This window comes from Amborella trichopoda, chromosome 2 (assembly GCF_054954075.1).
Source record: "Amborella trichopoda isolate Santa Cruz 75 chromosome 2, AtrichopodaSantaCruz75HAP2 v2.0, whole genome shotgun sequence".
In the NCBI taxonomy this organism is placed as follows: domain Eukaryota; kingdom Viridiplantae; phylum Streptophyta; class Magnoliopsida; order Amborellales; family Amborellaceae; genus Amborella; species Amborella trichopoda.
The window spans coordinates 20,756,679-20,778,111 of NC_142337.1; positions in this window are offsets into that span (position 1 = coordinate 20,756,679).

A 21,433-nucleotide genomic window follows, 5' to 3' on the forward strand; every position below is an offset into this window, starting at 1 on the left:
AAGAATAGCCTCCACCGACAAATACGCCAAAGAAAGAAGAATACGACAAAGGAAAAGAATCTTCACCGACAAGAATCTTCTCTCTGCTGCTTCTCTCTCTCTCTCTCCCTGCTGCTTCCTCTGCTCTCTCAAGAGCCTCAGAATACTGCATCAGAATTTCGAGCTATCCTGACGTTCATAGCTCCATCCTAAGTCACTTACCAGGTTTTATCCTTCACCTTTCTGTTTCTATAAACATCATGTGTGACTGCAAAATAAACTCTCTCCCTTCGTATTGTCCACAACACTGGAAACTCTTTTCCAGTTACTGTATCTGTAAACAGTAAGTCTACTGTTTTCAAAATTCTCTCTGTTCTAGTTTCTTAATCCTTTCTATGCTAGTTTTATTTGTTTACAGTGTAATAGTTTGTTTACAGTGTTCGCGTTTTATCAATTTGCTTGTATTTATGTTTGTGGCTTAAACGGTTTGTAAACAGTTTGATTAATACAGTGTTCAGTTTATCAAATGTTTCAATATGCAGTTTAAAATCTTATTTAGTGTAAAAATTGGAGATTTGAATTATGCTCAATGGTTTGTGATTGATATCTCTATCGTACCCCTTCTTTGCATAATCCTTTTCATTCTCAATTACTATAAAATTCTGCAAGATCTTATGCGATATAATAGTCTAATATTTACATATCTACTCTAGAGATACTCTAGATCCATAATCACCACCTTATACTCTAACAAATGTTATAAATAGGATCGGACTGTAGATCCTGGGCGTTTTGGTATCAGAGCCATATAGTAGAACTGTTCAAACAGTGGAACTGTGCAAACAGTTAAATTGAAACAAACAGTAATACTGTTCTTAAACAGTACTTGTAAGTAAGAGATAAAAGTTACATCTTTACTAAAGGAACCAAAGTAAATTTACATCCAAGAAAGTTGGTCCGAGAGTTAAGGCAAGAGACGAAAGAAGTTTATTGCAAGGCCAAGAGAGCCGCTTAGGGGAAAACGCTGAACCCTTGATCGTCCAGATTGTCATTATCCGCAACCTACGGATGGCAAATTTACTAAGGAATCTTACCGGTAAAACTGCAACTTCATCTCAAACACTCCGAGTGAAAAATAAGGAACAAATTATAATAAATGACATTGAAGATAATATTCAGAGTTGGAATATTCCCAAGGTACCAATAACAGACATTTATCATAAAGGATCATTCAAATTCAAGATGGGTTATGCCATCAAAACAGTAGAAGAAAGTTTATCTGTTATGCAGAATAAAGAAAACTTTCAACTACTCTCGAAAAAAGTTATTGAAAAACATAAAGAAAATCAGTGCAAATATTTACACATTGGCCTTATTCAAATAGCCGTGAAACCTTTAACCCGACTTGGGTTAAACACTTCAGTGCTTGTATGCCTAAGAGATACAAGACACTATAACTTCACAGATTCACAACTTGGCATGGTTGAATTCAGCCTCTATAGTGGACTAATATATTTTAACTGTTTTCCAAATTTTTTCAGTTTCTATAACTGACCCAAATATCTTAGATATACTATCAATAAATCTGAAAACCCATGGATTCAATATGGTACATGGTTTCCAGAATTTAGCTATAGTATACAGAATATATTACAAAGTAATGAATAAACTTTGTCCGAATATAATGAGAATGGATCCAAAAGATCAAACAATATTATTCCAAACAAATATGGAAAAATCTCATACTATTGTACCTAAAACAATAAAATGGTCAGATATTGTGTTACCACAGTCTTGGGCATTGCAACATGCAAATCAACCCCAAGAAGTACCAAGCCATAATATTCCAAATCAAATTATCGAACATCCAGATGGAAATATTGAAATAAAATTCCAACAAATACAGGATGACATAAATGTGAACAGGAAAAGAAATAAAAAACCAATGATACCAAGTAGAAAATCATGTTCTACTACTCCTGATGTTATTATACTTCCTCCTCCTTCTCAACCTTCTTCTTCTCAAACTATACCTTATTCAGATTTACAATTCCAAGGAATACGACAAACAGCCGATCATGTTGTTCTACCTACCTATACTCCTGAACCCAGTATAGAAGATTTTCAAATATTAACATTACAAATTAAATAAAATATAGACAATAGTTGTAGCTATACTGATGAACAAATAACAACCTATTTAGCAACCTATGATCATTATACTGATGAAGAAATGGCAGCCAGTCTAGTAGCCAAATTCGAAAGGAAAGTAGAAAGAAAGAAGAAGAAAATCATGATCAATTATATTAAACAAGATTATATTTCAGCTGAAAATAAACAAATTAGAGAATGGTATCTTTCAAAAGTACCATTAAAAATACGAGAACTATTACAAGCAAAATATAATAAATTTTTCAAAAAAGAAAGAGAACCAAAAGGATATTTTATATGGTTAAAAGAAAAATATCAAGATCAACTACATATTCCTTCATTTGAAACTATTCAAACTTTGGAAGAAAAAGCCTATATCAGTACAGCGGGTACTACAACTGCTAGCACACATTCTCCTGAAAAGAGTATAATACTTAAAGGAGTCACTCCATCTACAAATGGAGAACCACCTCAATCTTTATATGATATCATTGCTACTCCATATAAAGTCTTACCTAAAGAAATTGGTAAGAAACAAGAATTGATACCTCATATTGTAGAACAAAACAACTATACAAATTTGTATATGCAATCCTTAGGAAAACAGGCAGAAAGAATAGAAAGAATAGTGTCCAAAGAAAAACTAGTTCCATCTCCTCCTAAAGTAGTTTTGTTCAAACCACCTCCAAAATTAAATAAGAATAAATTTCATATTGGAGACAATAATAAATCATTAATGGATCAATTAATAGCCAAGCTATCTCAACTAGATATTAAAGGAATACCATCTCCCAAGATTACTATTCCTACACCAAATATACCTAGTCCAATACCTGAATCATCAGATAAGGGCAAAGCGAAAATTCCAGAGCATGAGACCATGATGCTCCAAGAAGAACCAATAATTGAAGATACTATTCAGAATCAAGAGAATGCATTTATGAATACCACTCCTATTGATCTGAATAGAATAAGTTATGGGAAAAATTGGAAACCAATTACTGCCCTTTATATCATAAAAGACCTATAGCCGTAGACTTCGAACTTGAAGAGGATGCTATACAACAAGTAGTATCATATTCAGGAAGATCAATAGTCAACTGGACAATAGATGGTCTATCAGAATTAAAAATTTTAGATGTTATGAGACATATGACTATGTTTGCCTCTGCAAATAAAATGGCAGGCAACCCAGATCAAGAGGTTGCAAAAGCAATAGTCAATGGATTTACTGGCTGGTTAAGAGGATGGTGGGATTTTTATATAGATGATGAAACAAAAAATAGGATCCTCACCAATACAAGACAATGGACCGCCAGGAATGAACAAAATCAAGAAATAATCTATACGGAAAGCGCTGCCGTAAATACTTTGATATATACCATTACACTTCACTTTGTAGGCAGTACAGCACTGTTAGCAGCAAGATCGGAAGATCTGCTCTCCAATCTCCGCTGTCCTACATTATCTCATTATAAATGGTATAAAGATGTATTTTTCTCACGATTATTAATACGAGAAGACTGTCCGCCAGACCACTGGGAAGAGAAATTCATAGCCGGTCTACCATATTTATTTGCTGAAAAAGTCAAAGGAAGACTTAGGAAAAAACATAATGGAATCATCATATATTCATCTTATACACTAGGAGAACTCTCCGCCGAAATATGTGCTGAAGGCCTAGCCTTATGCACAGATATGAAATTTAAAAAACAATTGGATAAACAACAAATAACCAAGAGAAAAGAACTTGGTGACTTTTGCGAACAATTTGGATAATATCTTCATAGGAAACAAATGCCTGAAAAATAATATAAGAAAAAGAAAAAATATAAGAAGGACAAGTATAAATCCAAATCTAATAAGGACTATAAAAAATATAAAAAATCTAAAAGAAAACTTATCAATAAATTTTCTCCAAATACAAAAGGTAAGGGAAAACAACCAGTATGTTATAAGTGTGGTAAAGTAGGACATTATAAACATCAATGTAAATTAAAAAAGAAAATAGAATCATTACATTTAGATGATACACTCAAAACAAAATTATACAATATTATCAACTATAATTCTACATCTTCGGATACTTCTTCCGACTCTTATATCGAAAACATACAAGATGATGATCTATTATGGACAGACTCATCTGATTCTTCTATGTCAACAGATTCGGAATCATCTACTCCAATAAAAGATAATGATTGTAGTTGTCCTATACCTTCGCATAATCTTCATACACTTACTCAAGAAGATAATTTCATCCTAAACATTATTGATAAAATTACAGATCCAGATGAAAAAAGATCTGTCATTACTCAATTCATTTCTATAACTAAAAATAAAGTAAAAACACTTCCCATCAATAAATCTCCTGATGAATACAATTTTTCTTCGATAATGAAGAGAGTAAGTGAACAACATACTTCTCAACAAAAAGAACCTTCCATATCTGATTTGAAACAAGAAATCAAAGATATTAAGAAAGAAGTATTTCAATTAAAAAATAGGATTAAAATTTTAGAATTCCAACAAGCATCTCAAGAAGATACAGATACAGATGAAATAGAATTTGATCAAATTATAATGGAAGAACCAGAAGAGATTCCAGAAACATCCGAAAAGAAACCTTATCCGGTAACTCTTCCTTCAGTTAATCTAATAGATAAAATACTAATTCAAAAATGGTTTATCCATGTCAAAACTATAGTCGCAAAAGATTATAGTTTTGAAACTTCAGCTTTAATAGACTCAGGCGCTGACCTGAATTGTATCAATGAAGGTCTTGTACCTTCAAAATACTTTGATAAGACTACTCAAATACTAAATACGGCAGATGGAAGTAGATTGTTTATAAATTATAAATTATCAAATGCTTCTGTTTGTAATAATGACAAATGCATTGATACACCTTTTATTCTGGTTAAGGGATTAAGCCAAACAGTCATACTTGGAGTCCCATTCCTTACCCTTTTATATCCCTTGACAATAGATCAAACAGGAATATCATCTAGTTATCAAAATGTACCAATACATTTTGACTTTATACATAAACCCAAATTAAAAGAAATAAACAACGTCAAAAGTCAATTACAAAATAAAGAAAAATTTCTTTGTACATTAAAATAAGAAATTAAATATAAATATATCGAAGAACAAATACAGAATCCTTTACTCCAACAAAAGATTCAATCAATACAAAAATAAATAGAAACCAATATATGTAGTGAGCATCCTAATGCTTTTTGGGAAAGAAAAAAGTATAGTATAAGTCTACCCTAAGAACAAGGTTTTGATGAAAACCAAATACCTACAAAAGCTAGACCAATACAAATGAATACTATCCTACTTGATATGTGCCGCAAAGAGATCGCAGATCTTCAACAGAAAAAATTAATAAGATCAAGTTCCTCACCTTGGAGCTGTGCAGCCTTTTATGTAAATAAAAATGCTAAAAAAGAACGAGGAGTTCCTCGCTTTGTTATCAATTATAAACCTCTTAATAAAGTTTTAAGATGGATTAGATATCCTATCCCCAATAAAAAAGATTTATTAGATAGAGTTGCTAATGCTTGTATCATTTCTAAATTTGATATGAAGTCTGAATATTGGCAAATACAAACTCAAGAACAAGATAAATATAAAACCGCATTTAATGTACCATTTGGTCAATACGAATGGAATGTTATACCTTTCGGTTTAAAAAATGCCCTATCAGAATTTCAAAAAATAATGAATGACGTTTTTCAATTCTTATCATCATTTTATGATCGTCTATGCAGATGATGTTTTGATTTTTTCTGAATCAATAGATCAGCATATCAAACATATTAATACTTTTATTCATGCTATCCCGAATGCTGGATTAGTTGTATCAGCTAAAAAGATTACTTTATTCAAAACCAATATTAGATTTCTAGGACACATGATCCACCATGGCACAATTATTCCCATAGATAGATCAATTCAATTTTTTGCTGATAAATTTCCAGATCAAATAGTAGATAAAAAAGAGCTTCAACGATTCTTAGGATGTTAAAATTATGTTAATGATTTTTATCCTAACCTGGCTATCGATGCTAAACCATTACATGATAGACTCAAAAAGAATCCTCCACCATGGACACATATCCATACCCATGCAGTCCAAATAATCAAACAAAAGGTAAAAACTCTTGTTTGCCTTTCCCTTCCTCATCCCACTGCTTTCAAAATTATAGAGTGTGATGCTTCTGATATCGGTTTGGGAGGTATTCTCAAACAAAGGATTGATACCCAGGAACAACTTCTCAGGTACACTTCTAAGGCCTGGAATCCAACCCAGAAAAACTATTCCATGGTTAAAAAAGAATTATTAGCAATTGTTCATTGTGTCACAAAATTTCAGAGTGACATTCTCAACCAACAATTTCTTATACGAACTGACTGCAAACAGCCAAAGATATCTTGCAAAAAGATGTTCAAAATTTGGTCTCCAAACAAATATTTTCCCGCTAGAAGGCTATACTGTCCGCCTTTGATTTTCAAATTAAACACCTTCCCGGGTCTTCCAATTCTTTGCCTGACTTTTTAACCCGTGAATTTTTGCAGGGGGGCAACACTGACAGCAACGATGAATCACCTTTATCCCTTGCACTACAGCTGTTCAACAAAAATAGAAATAATACTATTTCACTTTCCCCTATAATGGGTTCTCGAGGCACTTCTCGCCACGATAAACGCCCAATGACTACTATAATACCTTTTGAAGGAGAACCTTCGCCTTTGGCAATCCGTTCACCTTCACACTCACCTATTCATCGAATCACCTATCCCGAAGCACATGCTTCAAATCCTATATATTCTCCAGCCCAATCCAAGTCTGCTTCAATACCTAATATGCCTCGATCCACATATATTGAACGAGCCTATCTCATGGATATTACTATAGATGAACAACACATCTATATAGACCCAATTAAACTTGCACCATTATATTTGCTCTACCATCTGAACCCAACCAATGGTGTCAAAACCAAAGAATACTATGAGGCCATTCTAATGGAGACAGGGTCTATTTCTGTGGTTCACTATTACCAGCACAACACTAGAGTAATTGCTTACTCTAAGGTCCAAATAAAAAAGCTACTTTCCTATGATGAGTGGGTTGTAATCCCGCGCAAGGAAAGAAATTGCGCAACCCAGATTTCTCTTATAAATATTATAAGTATGCCGAATATATTGAAGCCTGGCATAAATTCTTTTACTATCAAAATCCAAATAACACACACAGCTGGTACCTCCAATTCCGGCTACCTGTATTTGAAAGATTCCCCACATGGTTTCAAAATTGGTTCTTAGTGTGGGGCTCAACATCTTTGGTTCTACTTCCGCTATCAAAAACGTGCAGGAACAATTTGTGGAATACAATAATAGTGATACTACAATTGACACTCACCTATACTTCATTGCATTATATCAGATTCCATGGATCTTGAAATGGGACTATACAATCTCAGTAAATAATACAACCGATTACACTTATATTCCTAGACTGGGAAAAACCATCTCAGTAAAATTGTGGGATATATTTAAAATGGATCTCACCACCATTACACCAAATAGACTACCCCCACAAGTACCTAAATACCAGACAAGCCCAAATACAGCAAATACCTCTTTTGATTTTTCAACCTATCTACGAAACATGCTTCAAACCAATCCCAATGCCTCAAAAGAAATATTAGAACAGCAAATGAAAGAAATATTTGCTGAAGCCAGCCGAAAACTAATTTCATCTGACGAAACAGTCCAATCATCACCACTACATACTAATCAGTACCTACACCTCAGTGAAGTGGACCCAGTAGAAGAAATAGATCCTGAAGAAGAGGATCCAAAAGAATTCAGTCAGAGACCGTGACATAGACAAAACAAAACCAACATATAGTCCAAAAGAAGAATAGTCTCCACCGACAACTACGCCAAAGAAAGAAGAATACGATAAAGAAAAAGAATCTTCACCGACAAATACGCCAAAGAAAGCATAGTCAAAAGATGCCGTTTACTGTACATAAAGTAGCCACGTCCCAAAAAAAAATTACTGTACAAGATGCTATCACTGTAGCCACTACAAAAGAGGACAAGAAAGCACTGTGCCAAGATGCTTTCCCACTTTTTATTTTTATTTTTTACCTCGGATGCCTATCGTTTCCTGTCTCCTGTCCCCCACTCGGCTTCCTCCCTTTTGTCCTTTTCTCCTCTACTTTGCTTCATGAGGAAGCAACTTCAGGCTATAAAAAGAGCTTCACCCTTCTCATTCGAGGAAGGGTCTCAACTCGCCGCCTCTGCTCTAGTTCCTCTCTTCTCTCTCTGCTCTGCTTCTCTCTCTCTCTGCTCTGCTTCTCTCTCTCTCTCTGCTGCTTCTCTCTGCTGCTTCTCACTCTCTCTCTCCCTGCTGCTTCCTCTGCTCTTTCAAGAGCCTCAGAATACTGCATCAGAAATCCGAGCTATCCTGACCTTCATAGCTCCATCCTAAGTCACTTACCAGGTTTTATCCTTCACCTTTCTTTTTCTATAAACATCATGTGTGACTGCAATATAAACTCTCTCCTTTCGTATTGTCCACAACACTGGAAACTTTTTTTCAGTTACTGTATCTGTAAACAGTAAGTCTACTGTTTTCAAAATTCTCTCTGTTCTAGTTTTATCTTTTCTGTTCTAGTTTCTTAATCTTTTCTATGCTAGTTTTATTTGTTTACAGTTTAATAGTTTGTTTGCAGTTTGTTTACAGTTTGTTTACAGTGTTCGCATTATATCAGTTTGCTTGTATTTAAGTTTGTAGCTTAAACAGTTTGTAAACAGTTTGATTAATACAGTGTGCAGTTTATCAAATGTTTCAATATGCAGTTTAAAGTCTTATTTAGTGTAAAAATTGGAGATTTGAATTATGCTCAATGGTTTGTGAGTGATATCTCTATCGTACCCCTTCTTTGCATAGTCCTTTTCATTCTCAATTACTATAAAATTCTGAAAGATCCTATGCGATATATTAGTCTAATATTTACATATCTACTCTAGAGATACTTTAGATCCATAATCACCACCGTATACTCTAACAAATGTTATAAATAGGATCGGACTGTAGATCCTGGGCGTTTTGGTATCAATTTCTCTTTCCAGTGGTCTAGCTAACAGTCTTCCTGTATTTATAATCGTGAGAAAAATACATCTTTATACCATTTATAATGAGATAATGTAGGGCATCGGAGATTGGAGAGCAGATCTTCCGATCTTGCTGCTAACAGTGCTGTACTGCCTACAAAGTGAAGTGTAATGGTATATATCAAAGTATTTACGGCATCGCTTTCAGTATAGATTATTTCTTGATTTTGTTCATTCCTGGCGGTCCATTGTCTTGTATTGGTGAGGATCCTATTTTTTGTTTCATCATCTACATAAAAAGCCCACCATCGTCTTAACCAGCCAGTAAATCCATTGACTATTGCTTTTGCAACCTCTTGATTTGGGTTGCCTGCCATTTTATTTGCAGAGGCAAACATGGTCATATATCTCATAACATCTAAAATTTTTAATTCTGATAGACCATCTATTGTCCAATTGACTATTGATCTTCCTGAATATGATACTACTTGTTGTATAGCATCCTCTTCAAGTTGGATGTCTACGGGTGTAGGTCTTTTATGATATGGAAGGCAGTAATTGGTTTCCAATTTTTCCCATAACTTATTCTATTCAGATCAATAGGAGTGGTATCCATAAATGCATTCTCTTGATTCTGAATAGTATCTTCAATTATTGGTTCTTCTTGGAGCATCATGGTCTCATGCTCTGGAATTTTCGCTTTGCCTTTATCTGATGATTCAGGTATTGGACTAGGTATATTTGGTGTAGGAATAGTAATCTTGGGAGATGGTATTCCTTTAATATCTAGCTGAGATAGCTTGGCTATTAATTGATCTATTAATGATTTATTATTGTCTCCAATATGAAATTTATTTTTATTTAATTCTGGAGGTGGTTTGAACAAAACTGCTTTAGGACGAGAAGGAACTAGTTTTTCTTTGGACACTATTCTTTCTATTCTTTCTGCCTGTTTTCGTAAGGATTGCATGTACAAATTTGTATAGTTGTTTTGTTCTACAATATGAGGTATCAATTCTTGTTTCTTACCAATTTCTTTAGGTAAGACTTTATATGGAGTAGCAATGATATCATATAAAGATTGAGGTGGTTCTCCTTTTGTAGATGGAGTGACTCCTTTAAGTATTATACTCTTTTCAGGAGGATGTGTACTAGCAGTTGTAGTACCATCTGTACTGATATAGGTTTTTTCTTCCAAAGTTTGAATAGTTTCAAATGAAGGAATATGTAGTTGATCTTGATATTTTTCTTTTAACCATATAAAATATCCTTTTGGTTCTCTTTCTTTTTTGAAAAATTTATTATATTTTGCTTGTAATAATTCTCGTATTTTTAATGGTACTTTTGAAAGATACCATTCTCTAATTTGTTTATTTTCAGCTGAAATATAATCTTGTTTAATATAATTGATCATGATTTTCTTCTTCTTTCTTTCTACTTTCCTTTCTAATTTGGCTACTAGACAGGCTGCCATTTCTTGGACTATATGTTGGTGTTGTTTTGTCTATGTCACGGTCTCTGACTGAATTCTTCTGGATCCTCTTCTTCAGGATCTGTCTTTTCTGCTGGGTCCACTTCACTGAGGTGTAGGTACTGATTAGTATGTAATGGTGATGATTGGACAGTTTCGTCAGATGAAATTGGTTTTCGGCTGGCTTCAGCAAATATTTCTTTCATTTGCTGTTCTAATATTTCTTTTGAGGCATTGGGATTGGTTTGAAGCATGTTTCGTAGATAGGTTGGAAAATCAAAAGAGGTATTTGCTGTATTTGGGCTTGTCTGGTATTTAGGTACTTGTGGGGGTATTCTTTTTGGTGTAATGGTGGTGAGATCCATTTTAAATATATCCCACCATTTTACTGAGATGGTTTTTCCCAGTCTAGGAATATAAGTGTAACCGGCTGTATTATTTACTGAGATTGTATAGTCCCATTTCATAATCCATGGGATCTGATATAATGCCATGAAGTATAGGTGAGTGTCAATTGTAGTATCACTATTATTGTATTCTACTAATTTTTCCTGCACGTTTTTGAAAGCAAGAGGTAGAACCAAAGATGTCGAGCCCCACACTAAGAACCAATTTTGAAACCATGTAGGGAATCTTTCAAATACAGGTAGCCGGAATTGGAGGAACCAGCTGTGTGTGTTATTTGGATTTTGATAGTAAAAGAATTTATGCCAGGCTTCAATATATTCGGCATACTTATAGTATTTATAAGAGAAATCTGGGTTGTGCAATTTCTTTCCTTGCGCGGGATTACAACCCCACTCATCCTAGGAAAGTAGCTTTTTTATTTGGACCTTAGAGTAAGCAATTACTCTGGTGTTCTGCTGGTAATAGTGAACCGCAGAAATAGACCCTGTCTCCATTAGAATGGCTTATACAGTACCTGTAAGTAAGAGATAAAAGTTACATCTTTACTAAAGAAACCAAAGTAAATTTACATCCAAGAAAGTTGGTCCGAGAGTTAAGGTAAGAGACGAAAGAAGTTTATTGCAAAGTACCTGCCAAGGCCAAGAGAGCCACTTAGGGGAAAACGCTGAACCCTTGATCGTCCAGATTGTCATTATCCGCAACCTATGGATGGCAAATTTACTAAGGAATCTTACCAGTAAAACTGCAACTTCATCTCAAACACTCAGAGTGAAAAATAAGGAACAAATTATAATAAATGACATTGAAGATAATATTCAGAATTGGAATATTCCCAAGGTACCAATAACAGACATTTATCATAAAGGATCATTCAAATTCAAGATGGGTTATGCCATCAAAACAGTAGAAGAAAGTTTATCTGTTATGCAGAATCAAGAAAACTTTCAACTACTCTTGAAAAAAGTTATTGAAAAACATAAAGAAAATCAGTACAAATATTTACACATTGGCCTTATTCAAATAGCCATGAAACCTTTAACCCGACTTGGGTTAAACACTTCAGTGCTTATATGCCTAAGAGATACAAGACACTATAACTTCACAGATTCACAACTTGGCATGGTTGAATCCAGCCTCTGTAGTGGACCAATATATTTTAACTGTTTTCCAAATTTTTCAGTTTCTTTAACTGACCCAAATATCTTAGATATACTATCAATAAATCTGAAAACCCATGGATTCAATATGGTACATGGTTCCCAGAATTTAGCTATAGTATACAGAATATATTACAAAGTAATGAATACACTTTGTCCGAATATAATGAGAATGGATCCAAAAGATCAAACAATATTATTCCAAACAAGTATGGAAAAATCCCATAGTATTGTACCTAAAACAATAAAATGGTCAGATATTGTGTTACCACAGTCTTGGGCATTGCAACATGCAAATCAACCGCAAGAAGTACAAAGCCATAATATTCCAAATCAAATTATCGAACATCCAGATGGAAATATTGAAATAAAATTCCAACAAATACAGGATGACATAAATGTGAACAGGAAAAGAAATAAAAAACCAATGATACCAAGTAGAAAATCTTGTTCTACTACTCCTGATGTCATTATACTTCCTCCTCCTTCTCAACCTTCTTCTTCTCAAACTATACCTTATTCAGATTTACAATTCCAAGGAATACGACAAACAGCCGATCATGTTGTTCTACCTACCTATACTCCTGAACCCAGTATAGAAGATTTTCAAATATTAACATTACAAATTAAAGAAAATATAGACAATAGTTGTAGTTATACTGATGAACAAATAACAGCCTATTTAGCAACCTATGATCATTATACTGATGAAGAAATGGCAGCCTGTCTAGTAGCCAAATTAGAAAGGAAAGTAGAAAGAAAGAAGAAGAAAATCATGATCAATTATATTAAACAAGGTTATATTTCAGCTGAAAATAAACAAATTAGAGAATGGTATCTTTCAAAAGTACCATTAAAAATACGAGAATTATTACAAGCAAAATATAATAAATTTTACAAAAAAGAATGAGAACCAAAAGGATATTTTATATGGTTAAAAGAAAAATATCAAGATCAACTACATATTCCTTCATTTGAAACTATTCAAACTTTAGAAGAAAAAACCTATATCAATACAGATGGTACTACAACTGCTAGTACACATCCTCCTGAAAAGAGTATAATACTTAAAGGAGTCACTCCATCTACAAAAGAAGAACCACCTCAATCTTTATATGATATCATTGCTACTCCATATAAAGTCTTACCCAAAGAAATTGGTAAGAAACAAGAATTGATACCTCATATTGTAGAACAAAACAACTATACAAATTTGTATATGCAATCCTTAGGAAAACAGGCAGAAAGATTAGAAAGAATAGTGTCTAAAGAAAAACTAGTTCCTTCTCCTCCTAAAGCAGTTTTGTTCAAACCACCTCCAAAATTAAATAAAAATAAATTTCATATTGGAGACAATAATAAATCATTAATGGATCAATTAATAGCCAAGCTATCTCAGCTAGATATTAAAGGAATACCATCTCCCAAGATTACTATTCCTACACAAAATATACCTAGTCCAATACCTGAATCATCAGATAAAGGCAAAGCGAAAATTCTAGAGCATGTGACCATGATGCTTCAAGAAGACTAATAATTGAAGATACTATTCAGAATCAAGAGAATGCATTTATGGATACCACTCCTATTGATCTGAATAGAATAAGTTATGGGAAAAATTGGAAACCAATTACTGCCCCTCCATATCATAGAAGACCTATACCCGTAGACATCCAACTTGAAGAGGATGTTATACAACAAGTAGTATCATATTCAGGAAGATCAATAGTCAACTGGACAATAGATGGTCTATCAGAATTAAAAATTTTAGATGTTATGAGACATATAACCATGTTTGCCTCTGCAAATAAAATGACAAGCAACCCAGATCAAGAGGTTGCAAAAGCAATAGTCAATGGATTTACTGGCTGGTTAAGAAGATGGTAGGCAGTACAGCACTGTTAGCAGCAAGATCGGAAGATCTGCTCTCCAACCTCCGCTGTCCTACATTATCTCATTATAAATGGTATAAATATGTATTTTTCTCACGATTATTAATACGAGAAGACTGTCAGCTAGAACACTGGAAAGAGAAATTCATAGCCGGTCTACCATATTTATTTGCTGAAAAAGTCAAAGAAAGACTTAGGAAAAAACATAATAGAATCATATATATTCATCTTATACACTAGGAGAACTCTCCGCCGAAATATGTGCTGAAGGCTTAGCCTTATGCACAGATATGAAATTGAAAAAACAATTGGATAAACAACAAATAACCAAGAGAAAAGAACTTGGTGACTTTTGCGAACAATTTGGATATTATCTTGATAGGAAACAAATGCCTGAAAAATTATATAAGAAAAAGAAAAAATATAAGAATGACAAGTATAAATCCAAATCTAATAAGGACTATAAAAAATCTAAGAAATCTAAAAAAAAACTTATCAATAAATTTTCTCCAAATACAAAAGGTAAGAGAAAACTACCAGTATGTTATAAGTGTGGTAAAGTAGGACATTATAAACATCAATGTAAATTAAAAAAGAAAATAGAATCATTACATTTGGATGATACACTCAAAACAAAATTATACAATATTATCAACTATGATTCTACATCTTCAGATACTTCTTCGAACTCTTATATCGAAAACATACAAGATGATGATCTATTATGGACAGACTCATCTGATTCTTCTATGTCAACAGATTCGGAATCATCTACTCCAATAAAAGATAATGATTGTAGTTGTCATATACCTTCACATAATCTTCATACACTTACCCAAGAAGATAATTTCTTCCTAAACATTATTGATAAAATTACAGATCCAAATGAAAAAAGATCTGTCATTACTCAATTCATTTCTATAACTAAAAATAAAGCAAAAACACTTCCCATCAATAAATCTCCTGATGAATACAATTTTGCTTCGATAATGAAGAGAGTAAGTGAACAACATACTTCTCAACAAAAAGAACCTTCAATATCTAATTTGAAACAAGAAATCAAAGATATTAAGAAAGAAGTATTTCAATTAAAAAATAGGATTAAAATTTTAGAATTACAACAAGCATCTCAAGAAGATACATAATAGAATTTGATCAATTTATAATGGAAGAACCAGAAGAGATTCCAGAAACATCCGAAAAGAAACCTTATCTGGTAACTCTTCCTTCAGTTAATCTAATAGATAAAATACTAATTCAAAAATAGTTTATCCAAGTCAAAATTATAGTCGCAAAAGATTATAGGTTTGAAACTTCTGCTTTAATAGACTCAGGCGCTGACCTGAATTGTATCAATGAAGGTCTAGTACCTTCAAAATACTTTGATAAGACTACTCAAATACTAAATACGGCAGATGGAAGTAGATTGTTTATAAATTATAAATTATCAAATGCTTCTATTTGTAATAATGACAAATGTATTGATACACCTTTTATTATGGTTAAGGGATTAAGCCAAACAGTCATACTTGGAGTCTCATGCCTTACCCTTTTATATCCCTTGACAATAGATCAAACAGGAATATCATCTAGTTATCAAAATGTACCAATACATTTTGACTTTATATATAAACCCAAATTAAAAGAAATAAACAATGTCAAAAGTCAATTATAAAATAAAGAAAAATTTCTTTGTACATTTAAACAAGAAATTAAATATAAATATATCAAAGAACAAATACAGAATCCTTTGCTCCAACAAAAGATTCAATCAATACAAAACCAAATAGAAACCACTATATGTAGTGAGCATCCTAATGCTTTTTGGGAAAGAAAAAAGCATAGTATAAGTCTACCCTATAAACAAGGTTTTGATGAAAACCAAATACCTACAAAAGCTAGACTAATACAAATGAATACTATCCTACTTGATATGTGCCGCAAAGAGATCGCAGATCTCCAACAGAAAAAATTAATAAGATCAAGTTCCTCACCTTGGAGCTGTGCAGCCTTTTATGTAAATAAAAATGCTGAAAAAAGAACGAGGAGTTCCTCGCCTTATTATCAATTATAAACCTCTTAATAAAGTTTTAAGATGGATTAGATATCCTATCCCCAATAAAAAAGATTTATTAGATAGAGTTGCTAATGCTTGTATCCTTTCTAAATTTGATATGAAGTCTGGATATTGGCAAATACAAATTCAAGAACAAGATAAATATAAAACCGCATTTAATGTACCATTTGGTCAATACGAATGGAATGTTATGCCTTTCGGTTTAAAAAATGCCCCATCAGAATTTCAAAAAATAATGAATGACGTTTTCAATTCTTATCATCATTTTATGATCGTCTATATAGATGATGTTTTGATTTTTTCCGAATCAATAGATCAACATATCAAGCATATTAATACTTTTATTCATGCTGACCAGAATGCTGGATTAGTTGTATCAGCTAAAAAGATTACTTTATTCAAAACCAATATTAGATTTCTAGGACACATGATCCACCATGGCACAATTATTCCCATAGATAGATCAATTCAATTTGCTGATAAATTTCCAGATCAAATAGTAGATAAAAAAGAGCTTCAACGATTCTTAAGATGTTTAAATTATGTTAATGATTTTTATCCTAACCTGGCTATCGATGCTAAATCATTACATGATAGACTAAAAAAGAATCCACCACCATGGACACATATCCATACCCATGCAGTCCAAATAATCAAACAAAAGGTAAAAACTCTTGTTTGCCTTTCCCTTCCTCATCCCACTGCTTTCAAAATTATAGAATGTGATGCTTCAGATATCGGTTTGGGAGGTATTCTCAAACAAAGGATTGATACCCAAGAACAACTTCTCAGGTACACTTCTAAGGCTTGGAATCCAACCCAGAAAAATTATTCCATGGTTAAAAAAGAATTATTAGCAATTGTTCATTGTGTCACAAAATTTCAGAGTGACATTCTCAACCAACAATTTTTTATACGAACTGACTGCAAAGCAGCCAAAGATATCTTGCAAAAAGATGTTCAAAATTTGGTCTCCAAATTAATATTTGCCCGCTGGCAGGCTATACTGTCCGCCTTTGATTTTCAAATTGAACACCTTCCCGGGTCTTCCAATTCTTTGCCTGACTTTTTAACCCGTGAATTTTTGCAGGGGGGCAACACTGACAGCAACGACGAATCACCTTTATCCCTTACACTACAGCTGTTCAACAAAAATAGAAATAATACTATTTCACTTTCCCCTATAATGGGTTCTCGAGGCACTTCTCGCCACGATAACGCCTAATGACTACTATAATACCTTTTGAAGGAGAACCTTCGCCTTTGGCAATCCGTTCACCTTCACACTCTCGTATTCATCGAATCACCTATCCCGAAGCACATGCTTCAAATCCTATATATTCTCCAGCCCAATCCAAGTCTGCTTCAATACCTAATATGCCTCGATCCGCATATATTGAACGAGCCTATCTCATGGATATTACCATAGATGAACAACACATCCATACAGACCCAATTAAACTTGCACCATTATATTTGCTCTACCATCTGAACCCAACCAATGGTGTAAAAACCAAAGAATACTAGAAGGCAATTGTAATGGAGACAGGGTCTATTTCTGTGGTTCACTATTACCAGCACAACACCAGAATAATTGCTTACTCTAAGGTCCAAATAAAAAAGCTACTTTCCTAGGATGAGTGGGGTTGTAATCCCGCGCAAGGAAAGAAATTGCACAACCCAGATTTCTCTTATAAATATTATAAGTATGCCGAATATATTGAAGCCTGGCATAAATTCTTTTACTATCAAAATCCAAATAACACACACAGCTGGTACCTCCAATTCCGGCTACCTATATTTGAAAGATTTCCCACATGGTTTCAAAATTGGTTCTTAGTGTGGGGCTCAACATCTTTGGTTCTACCTCCTGCTTTCAAAAACGTGCGGGAACAATTTGTGGAATACAATAATAGTGATACTACAATTGACACTCACCTATACTTTATGGCATTATATCAGATCCTATGGATCATGAAATGGGACTATACAATCTCAGTAAATAATACAGCCGATTACATTTATATTCCTAGACTGGGAAAATCCATCTCAGTAAGATGGTGGGATATATTTAAAATGGATCTCACCACCATTACACCAAAAAGATTACCCCCACAAGTACTTAAATACCAGACAAGCCCAAATACAGCAAATACCTCTTTTGATTTTCCAACCTATCTACGAAACATGCTTCAAACCAATCCCAATGCCTCAAAAGAAATATTAGAACAGCAAATGAAAGAAATATTTGCTGAAGCCAGCCGACAACCAATTTCATCTGACGAAACAGTCCAATCATCACCACTACAGACTAATCAGTACCTACACCTCAGTGAAGTGGACCCAGCAGAAGACAGATCCTGAAGAAGAGGATCCAGAAGAATTCAGTCAGAGACCGTGACATAGACAAAACAACACCAACATATAGTTCAAAAGAAGAATAGTCTCCATCGACAAATACGCCAAAGAAAGAAGAATACGACAAAGGAAAAGAATCTTCACCGACAAATACGCCAAAGAAAGCATAGTCAAAAGATGTAGTTTACTGTACATAAAGTAGCCACGTCCCCGAAAAAAATTACTGTACAAGATGCTATCACTGTAGCCACTACAAAAGAGGACAAGAAAGCACTGTACCAAGATGCTTTCCCACTTTTTATTTTTGTTTTTTACCTCGGATGCCTATCTTTTCCTGTCTCCTGTCCCCCACTCGGCTTCCTCCCTTTTGTCCTTTTCTCCTCTACTTTGCTTCATGAGGAAGCAACTCCAGGCTATAAAAGGGGCTTCACCCTTCTCATTCAAGGAAGGGTCTCAACTCGCAGCCTCTGCTCTAGTTCCTCTCTTCTCTCTCTGCTTTGCTTCTCTCTCTCTCTGCTGCTTCTCTCTCTCTCTCTCCCTACTGCTTCCTCTGCTCTCTCAAAAGCGTCAGAATACTACATCAGAAATCCGAGCTATCCTGACCTTCATAGCTCCATCCTAAGTCACTTACCAGGTTTTATCCTTCACCTTTCTGTTTTTATAAACATCATGTGTGACTGCAATATAAACTCTCTCCCTTCGTATTGTCCACAACACTGAAAACTCTTTTCCAGTTACTATATCTGTAAACAGTAAGTCTACTGTTTTCAAAATTCTCTCTGTTCTAGTTTTATCTTTTCTGTTCTAGTTTCTTAATCCTTTCTGTGCTAGTTTTATTTGTTTATAGTGTAATAGTTTGTTTACAGTGTTCGCGTTATATCAGTTTGCTTGTATTTAAGTTTGTGGCTTAAACAGTTTGTAAACAGTTTGATTAATACAGTGTGCAGTTTATCAAATGTCTCAATATGCAGTTTAAAATCTTATTTAGTGTAAAAATTGGAGATTTGAATTATGCTCAATGGTTTGGGATTGATATCTCTATCGTACCCCTTCTTTGCATAATCTTTTTCATTCTCAATTACGATAAAATTCTGCAAGATCTTATGCGATATAATAGTCTAATATTTACATATCTACTCTAGAGATACTCTAGATCCATAATCACCACCTTATACTCTAACAAATGTTATAAATAGGATCGGACTGTAGATCCTGGGCGTTTTGGTATCAATTTCTCTTACAGTGGTCTAGCTGACAGTCTTCTCGTATTAATAATCGTGAGAAAAATACATCTTTATACCATTTATAATGAGATAATGTAGGACAGCGGAGATTGGAGAGCAGATCTTCCGATCTTGCTGCTAACAGTGTTGTACTGCCTACAAAGTGAAGTGTAATGGTATATATCAAAGTATTTATGGCATCGCTTTTCGTATAGATTATTTCTTGATTTTGTTCATTCCTGGCGGTCCATTGTCTTGTATTGGTGAGGATCCTATTTTTTGTTTCATCATCTATATAAAAATCCCACCATCCTCTTAACCAGCCAGTAAATCCATTGACTATTGTATTGGAGAATAATTGTATTGATCTATCTATAGGAATAATTGTGCCTTGGTGGATATTATGTCTTAAAAATCTAATAGTAGTTTTGAATAAAGTAATTTTTCTAGCAGATATAACCAATCCAGCATGTTGTATTGCATGAATAAAAGTATGAATATGTTTGATATGTTCATCTATAGATTCTGAAAAGATCAGGACATCATCAATATAAATGATCATAAATTGATAATAAGCATTGAATACATCATTCATTATTTTCTGGAATTCAGACGGAGCATTTTTTAATCCAAATGGCATTACATTCCATTCATATTGACCAAATGGGATGTTAAAAGCTGTTTTATATTTATCTTTTTCTTGGATTTGAATTTGCCAGTATCATGACTTCATATCAAATTTAGAAAAGATACAAGCATTTGCTACGCGATCTAATAAATCTTTTTTATTAGAAATTGGATATCTTATCCATTGTAAAACTTTATTTAATGGCTTATAATTAATCACTAATCTGGGAACTCCTCGTTCTTTCTCAGCATTTTTATTTACATAGAAAGCTGCACAACTCCATGATGATGAGCTTGGTCTGATAAGCTTTTTTGTTTGCAGGTCAGCAATTTCTTTTCTACACATTTCGAGGAGAGTAGTATTCATTTGAATTGGTCTTGCTTTAGTAGGGATTTGCTTTTCATCAAATCCAGGTTCATATGGGAGACTGATACTATGTTTTTTTTTTTTCCCAGAAAGCATTTGGATGTTCACTACAGATAGAGCTTTCTATCTGTTGTTGGAGTTGTTGGATTTTTTGTAGTACTAGAGGATTTTGTAATTGTTCTTCCACATCTTTATACTTAATTTCTTGTTTTAAAGTACAGAGAAATTTTTCCTTATTTTGTAATTGGCTTTTAACACTATTTATTTCTTTGAGTTTTGGTTTGTGAATGAATTCAAAATGGATGGGTATATTTTGATATATAGATGTTATTCATGTATGGTCTATAGATAATGGATATAATAATGTTAGGAATGGGAATCCAAACATAACTGTTTGGCTGAGTCCTTTTACCATGATAAATGGTGTCTGAATACACTGGTGATTAGTACATACAGAAGCATTAGATAATTTATAATTGATAAAGAGTCTATTGCCATCTGCAGTATTTAAGATTTGTGTTGTTTTATCAAAATATTTTGTTGGTACCAATCCTTCATTGATACAGTTTAAATCAGCACCTGA